Genomic DNA, 8,554 nt, shown 5'->3' with positions numbered 1-8,554 from the left:
GTGGTTTCAGTTTCTCCTGCTGGTAGAACACCCACTGATATGTGGATAATGAAATCCATAACAATTTTCTCAAATAATAGAACCATTTGCCTCAGTGGCTTCTTTTGGTTACACAGAAGAGAAACTGGGCACACCTTGCAGGTTAAAAATTCTTTCTTTACGGGCACCTGGGTGGCTCAGTTGGTTGAGCGACTGCCTTCGGCTCAGGTCATGATCCTGGAGTCCCGGGATCGAGCCCCGCGTCGGGCTCCCTGCTCAGCGGGGAGTCTGCTTCTCCCCCTGACCCTTTCCCCCTCTCATGCTCTCTCTCTCTATCTCATTCTCTCTCTCAAATAAATAAATAAAATCTTTAAAAAAAAAATTCTTTCTTTACTTTGTACTGTCACCCTCCACTCACTGATTTCTATAATCTGAAGGAGGACATTTATTTTTCTTTTCTACAACAAAATCAAAGCAGAGTTCTGTTCTTTAAACTACATACACAATGGTATTTAGTATTTTTGTTATAACTTATTTTAAAGTATTAATTTTCTACATGTACTGCCCTACAGACTATGAAAGTTTATTTCCCTAGACTCTGTTCTGTAAACAATCCAGAAATTTGATCAGACCTATTAGCCAGTTGTGTTCCTTCTACTTCAGATGCAATAAATTACAATCAGAGCTTCAAATTAGCATGTAAAATGTGTGAGTTTAATTAACTTTGTTGCATTATGAGCAAAAGGTCATATCTTCGAGGAAAATTAGAAAGAAACCCCTTTGAAGCAAAAATTAGAATTTTGTAACCTCAAATGAATCTTAGAAATTTCCTAATACAGACAATAATTTTTTTATATAGGAGATTTAGATTGTGATTTATTTTTTCTAAAGTCACTCCATTGCTCAGTACTCATGATCTATCTGTGCAGTGTAAATCAAGTTGGTTATCTACTTCATTGTTTGCAAAACACAATTAAGTTGTTATCAAACTGATAACAATTAATGATGATGTTACTTATATTACTTATTTATAGGTTTTTTTTATTATTATGCTGGATTCTTCTCTCCAGTCTGATAGTTTTCATTTGTACCTACAAGAAGACACTTTCAGAATGGAATTGTCTGAATAACACCAAAAAATATTTTCCCCTTAAGATTAAAAATATATCTACAATAAATTCTCCAATCAGAAAGCCAAACATTCTCATGCAGTATGTGGCGATTTCACATATTTTTTTATGTTTCTTGTGTCATCTAATAAATCAAGTGAAGTTTTTAAGAAGAACGGGCTTGCTGTACCTATGCTTCATGGCACAACCAGCATTCTGGCTGAGCATGTTTCCCTTTAAAAAAAAATTATCTTGATTTTTCAAAATATATTCAACTCAATAAAAAGACAGTACGATATATATTGAGAGAAAGACTTTCTATGAAATTTTAACTCCCAATATGTTGAGAATACAGACTCAATTATTGCCATATCCGCTCTTTCTATTTATTTTGCATGAAGAGTAGCATTTTTCAATCCAAACACTTCGCTGTCAACTCTCTTTTCACAGCTGCCCCATTCTGCCCTCAAAACATATATATAAGCATGCACGGACATCCCTCACGCCTGCATTTCACGGGAGAATAATCTATTCCCAGGACTGAGTATGTGAAAAAAAAGTGCAGAATATAGAAATAGAAAATTTCCTAATTCCTCTTACACAAGGAAGATTCATTATTTCATTCAAACTGAATTTCCTAAGTTCAATCCCCTAGTTCTTGGTTTATATCAGTTGTTCTACGATACTACTTATGTGAAACAATAAGTTATTAAAATAAATTCAGAGCCTGGCATATCCAATATTTAATTTTGTTAGGTAAGAATATTTTAAAAATTGCCATTTCATTAAAGATAGGACATTTAACTCCAAAAATGTAAGAAGGAGAGGCCCCTGGGTGGCTCAGTCAGTTAAGCCGCTGCCTTCCGCTGAGGTCATGATCCCAGGATCCTGGGATCAAGCCCCGCATCAGGCGCCGGGCTCAGCGGGAAGCCTGCTTCTCCCTCTCCCTCTGCGTGCCGCACCTCTGCTTCTGCTCTCTCTCTCTCTCTCTGTCAAATAAATTTTAAAAAAATCTTGAGGCGCCTGGGTGGCTCAGTCGTTATGCGTCTGCCTTCGGCTCAGGTCATGATCCCAGGGTCCTGGGATCGAGCCCTGCATCGGGCTCCCTGCTCGGCGGGAAGCCTGCTTCTCCCTCTCCCACTCCCCCTGCTTGTGCTCCCTCTCTCGCTGTGTCTCTCTCTGTCAAATAAATAAATAAAATCTTTAAAAAAATTTTTAAATTAAAAAAATAAAGTATTTAAAAAAACGTAAGAAGGACATAATTTCGGATTAAAATTAGGAAGAGTTTATAATTTTACACCAACATGGAAACAGCATGATATTCAGTTTTAGTGACTCCACTACAGACTCATGAAAGTTAGTCACAGGTGAAATCTACCCATGGCATGGTATTAGGATTCATCATTCCATTCTATACAGCATTTACCCCATACTGCCTCCTAAACGTACTCATTAAAAATCGGTTTTATTTATCATCTTTGTTCTGCTTTATATTACCAACAACACCTTGCCAAATGGTTCATTGATAGTGTGCACCCAATATGAGTTTGTGGAATGAATGAATAAAACAATAGCACACATATTATATCTCTAATTTTTATTTATAAACGCACAACAAGAATCAAACAGTGGATTATGTCAATTAGACTTTTGTCCATTCTGCTCTCTCTTAAGATGAACAATTAAGGTTCATTTTTCAAGAAGAATATTCTAAATAAAGCTAAAAGATTTTAGTACCTTATTTACCAAAAAAAATGATTTTTATATAAAGAAATTATATCATATGCCACTAAAATCAGAGAATTCATACAAAAAAAAATTCTCACCAACTCAATCACTACTGAAGCTCAATAATAATGTCTAACAGAAGAATTTGCCTCCTTAAAGTAATTTCAATTATATTCTGTATGATCACTGACCTTTTCTTTTGGTTACTGTATTTAAAAAAGGAGTTAATGACTAACTGTAACCCTGCTGTTTATTTTATTCCCTTACCATCTGTACTTCAGGTATCAACACCTGAAAAGGTGCCAGTTTTGTATGAAATCACCTTTTAAAAATAAATTCATTCCATTTTTAAAGTAAATTTATACTACACTATAGCTTTAATCCCAATACTGATGCACTTTTAGTATTTTTGTTTCTCATGCTTTTCATTTGCACTGGCACAACCTAAAATATTAAATATGTCACTACTAAATATTTTATATATTTCTATTTATATGTCAAATATTTTATATAATCCAGAAAACATTTGCCTAGAGTTGATGGCAGTTTCTTATCTCTGACATCTATTAGAAATTAATATTGAAGGTCCAGTAGTTGTATTCTTATTATATCATTTTCAGGATAGTTGCGATTTTCCTAACTGCATGTTTGGACTTCTATAGAGGTTAGTTTCTTAAAGCAAAAATCAGTAAATCCAATGAGTTTTATGTTTATTATTAGGCATTTAGGTCAACTCAAGTTTTATCCAAGAATGTTTTTTAAGCATTCTTAAAGTTACAGAAAATCGAGCAAACTAGCCAAATGTTCTTGAAGTTTTACTGTTCTTCTTAATATCTTACCCATAAATTTAAATTCTTCCCACATTCCCATGTCATCACATACAAGTCATACAACTCTTTATTTACCATGACAAAGATCCATATTTTAAAATAACTACTTTTTTGCACATGCTTACACATGAATTGTTTCTGTATCATTTCACCTTTATGTACCAAATTGGGTCAGGACTCTGTCACAGATTGTTGAAAAATATTTAAATTCAACTTCTTTATTTTCCAAATTTTCATGTTTTATCATTGCACTATCACATGAATTAGTGTAGCACAGATTATTGGTGATGCCCACGTAAGCCTCCTCCTTTCTCCTGATTATCAGGGCCTCATTTTGTCAATGTTGCACGCTATCTTTGCACCCATGAACTCAGGAAAGAGGTCCTTTAATTAACCCAAGACAGAGATGGTATTTTTTTCCTCTTTGCCTGTGATTGGTATAATTCTGGACAATAAGATTTGAGGTGCTATTACTAGAGTCTTCTAGGGAAGGTTTTCTTTTCTCTTTATAAAAGGTCAGAATACAGATGTGTCCTTTGCACATTGCTGTGTGAAGAAATCATGATACCATAACCATCTGGCAACCAGGAATAAGAGATCCTGAGTCCAAAACTCAAAGAATCAAACAGAGAAGAAAGACAAAGATATCTGGGCTTTTGATGACATTGTTGGACTTCTGAAGCACCCGTGGAACTTTTCTGGACTTCTTGTTAGTAGCCCCTTGTGTTTGAGCCACCTTGGTTATGTTTCTGTTATGCATGATCCGAAGCTGTCTAACTGTGACATCTCCATAAAACAAATAAGGAAACCAAGACTCAGATAAATTACATGGATGGCCTAAAATGGTTCAGTGAGTGAACAGTAAGGGCCTGGCTAGAATATAAATTCTTAGTTTGGTCCTCTTTTGAGTACATTGTGAAGTCTCTTTCTTAAGAACTGGTTGCTTGCACAAACCATTGATTAACAATGTATTGTATAAAAGTGTAATATATACAGTAAAGTATTTTATGCAATAATGAGCACATATGCATGTTATCTTATGTTGAATTATATGAAACAACCATTCTTATGCATCAAAAATGTTCAAATATTGGAGGGGCGCCTGGGTCACTCAGTCGGTTAAACATCTGGGCTCACATCAGGATCTCTGGGTCCTGGATGGAGCCCCGCCTCAGGCTCCCTGCTCAGCTTCCCTGCTCAGCCAGGAACCTGCTTCTCTCTCTTGCTCTGCCCCTCCTCTCCCCTCCCCCACTATCTTTCTCTCTTTCTCTCAAATAAATAAATAAAATCTTTAAAAATATGTTTAAATATTGGAAATTTCAAGTGGTTCACACTATCAATTTTATTGAATTCCCATTGCTAATACAGAGCAAACATATCTAATTAGTGTACATTAAATGCTCTTTATTTTGATTCTTAAGTTTGCTACCTAAAGTTTAAAGTGAAATTTCCCACATTTTCCATAACTTACCTTTATCGGCCTTCTTTCAAAGGAGAAATTCTAGGTTGTTTAAACTAGTTTGAAAAGTTTATAAACATACCCACCAATGACAATGTTGTAAAACTTTAAGCATCTAAAATACATGCTCACGGGTGCCTGGGTGGCTCAGATGGTTAAGCGTCTGCCTTCGGCTCAGGTCATGATCTCAGGGTCCTGGGATCGAGTTCCGCATCGGGCTCCCTGCTCCTTGGGAGTCTGCTTCTCCCTCTGCCTCTCTCTCTCTCATGAATAAATAAATAAAATCTTAAAATAAATAAATAAATAAATAAATAAAATAAAATACATGCTCACTTTCTTTTTTTTAAGATTTTATTTATTTATTTGAGAGAGAGAGAGAGCATGAGCAGGGGGAGGAGGGAGAAGTAGACTCCCCACTGAGCCAGGAGCCCACCTCGGGGTTCCATCCTAAAACCCTGGGATCATGACCTGAGCCGAAGGCAGACACTTAACCAACTAAGCCACCTAGGCACCCCCATGCTCACTTTCTTAAATGAATACCTACAGGGCTCAATCAGAAACTGTAGCATGCTTCAGATGATAAAGTTACATGTGACCTAAATAAGCCATTAAAATATGATGATGTAACAACCTGAATAAATATACCTCCCATTAGAAAATGCTGCATAATGGTGGGGTTTTTTGTGCAAAAGATGTATGTGCAGTGACTTTTGGGGATATATCGTTTACTGTCATTTAAAGTAGTATTTTATAACTTATTATCATTTTAATTCAACCATTTGGGAATTTATTAAATCCTTTCTTCTCAGTGGGATTCCCATTGGTTTTAAGAGAGTATTGATCAAGAAAGGATGCTGTACTTTGTCAAATGCTTTTTCTGCATCTATTGAGAGGATCATATGGTTCTTGTTCTTTCTTTTATTAATGTATTGTATCACATTGATTGATTTATGGATGTTGAACCAACCTTGAAGCCCAGGAATAAATCCCACTTGGTCGTGGTGAATATTCCTTTTAATGTACTGTTGGATCCTATTGGCTAGCATTTTGGTGAGAATTTTTGCATCCATGTTCATCAGGGATATTGGTCTGTAATTCTCCTTTTTGATGGGGTCTTTGGTTTGGGGATCAAGGTAATGGTGGCCTCATAAAATGAGTTTGGAAGTTTTCCTTCCATTTCTATTTTTTGGAACAGTTTCAGAAGAATAGGTATTAATTCTTCTTTAAATGTTTGGTAGAATTCCCCTGGGAAGCCATCTGGCCCTGGGCTCTTGTTTGCTGGGAGACTTTTGATGACGGCTTCAATTTCCTTAGTGGTTATAGGTCTGTTCAGATTTTCTATTTCTTCCTGGTTCAGTTTTGGTAGTTTATACATCTCTAGGAATGCATCCATTTCTTTCAGATTATCTATTTTGCTAGCATATAGTTGCTCATAATATGTTCTTATAATTGTTTGTATTTCATTGGTGTTGGTTGTGATCTCTCCTCTTTCATTCATGATATTATTTATTTGGGTCATTTCTCTTTTCTTTTTGATAAGTCTGGTCAGGGGTTTATCAATCTTATTAATTCTTTCAAAGAACCAGCTCCTAGTATAGGGATAGAGGGTACATACCTCAATATCATAAAAGCCATCTATGAAAAACCCACAGCAAATGTCATTCTCAATGGGGAAAAACTAAGAGCTTTCCCCCTAAGGTCAGGAACACGGCAGGGATGTCCACTATCACCACTGCTATTCAACATAGTACTAGAAGTCCTAGCCACAGCAATCATACTACAAAAAGAAATAAAACGCATCCTAATCGGCAAAGAAGAAGTCAAACTCTCACTCTTTGCAGATGATATGATACTTTATGTGGAAAACCCAAAAGACTCCACCCCAAAACTGCTAGAACTCATACAGGAATTCAGTCAAGTGGCAGGATATAAAATCAATGCACAGAAATCAGTGGCATTCCTATACACCAACAACAAGACAGAAGAAAGAGAAATTAAGGAGTCGATCCCATTTACAATTGCACCCAAAACCATAAGATACCTAGGAATAAATCTAACCAAAGAGGCAAAGGATCTGTACTCAGAAAACTATAAAATACTCATGAAAGAAATTGAGGAAGACACAAAGATATGGAAAAACGTTCCATGCTCATGGATTGGAAGAACAAATATTGTGAAGATGTCAATGCTACCTAGAGTAATCTACACGTTTAACGCAATCCCTATTAAAATACCATCAACTTTTTTCAAAGAAATGGAACAAATAAACCTAATATTTGTATGGAACCAGAAAAGACCCCGAAGGGCCAGAGGAATATTGAAAAAGAAAAGCAAAGCTGGTGGCATCACAATTCCAGACTTCAAGCTCTATTACACAGCTGTCATCATCAAGACAGTATGGTACTGGCACAAAAACAGACACATAGATCAATGGAACAGAATAGAGAGCCCAGAAATGGACCCGCAACTCTATGGTCAACTAATCTTCGACAAAGCAGGAAAGAATGTCCAATGGAAAAAAGTCTTTTCAACAAATGGTGTTGAGAAAATTGGACAGCCACATGCAGAAGAATGAAACTGGACCATTTCCTTACACCACACACAAAAATAGACTCAAAATGGTTAAAAGACCTAAACGTGAGACAGGAGTCCATCAAAATCCTAAAGGGGAACACAGGCAGCAACCTCTTCGACCTCAGCCGCAGCAACTTCTTCCTAGAAACATCGCCAAAGGCAAGGGAAGCAAGGACAAAAATGAACTATTGGGACTTCATCAAGATAAAAAGCTTTTGCACAGCAAAAGAAACAGTCAACAAAACCAAAAGACAACCGACAGAATGGGAGAAGATATTTGCAAATGACATATCAGATAAAGGGCTGGTATCCAAAATCTATAAAGAACTTACCAAACTCAACACCCAAAGAACAAATGATCCAATCAAGAAATGGGCAGAAGACATGAACAGACATTTTTCCAAAGAAGACATCCAGATGGCCAACAGACACATGAAAAAGTGCTCAACATTGCTCGGCATCAGGGAAATCCAAATCAAAACCTCAATGAGATACCACCTCACACCAGTCAGAATGGCTAAAATTAACAAGTCAGGAAACAACACATGTTGACGAAGATGCGGAGAAAGGGGTACCCTCCTACACTGTTGGTGGGAATACAAGCTGGTGCAGCCACTCTGGAAAACAGTATGGAGGTTCTTCAAAAAGTTGAAAATAGAGCTACCGTATGATCCAGCAATTGCACTATTGGGTATTTACCCCAAAGATACAAATGTAGGGATCCGAAGGGGTACGTTCACCCCAATGTTTATAGCAGCAATGTCCACAATAGCCAAACTATGGAAAGAGCCAAGATGTCCATCAACAGATGAATGGATAAAGAAGATGTGGTATATGTATACACACACACACACACACACACACACACACACACA

Source organism: Phoca vitulina, unplaced genomic scaffold, assembly GCF_004348235.1.
Source record: "Phoca vitulina isolate PV1807 unplaced genomic scaffold, GSC_HSeal_1.0 scaffold25, whole genome shotgun sequence".
In the NCBI taxonomy this organism is placed as follows: Eukaryota; Metazoa; Chordata; class Mammalia; order Carnivora; family Phocidae; genus Phoca; species Phoca vitulina.
This window is presented reverse-complemented; position numbering follows the sequence as displayed.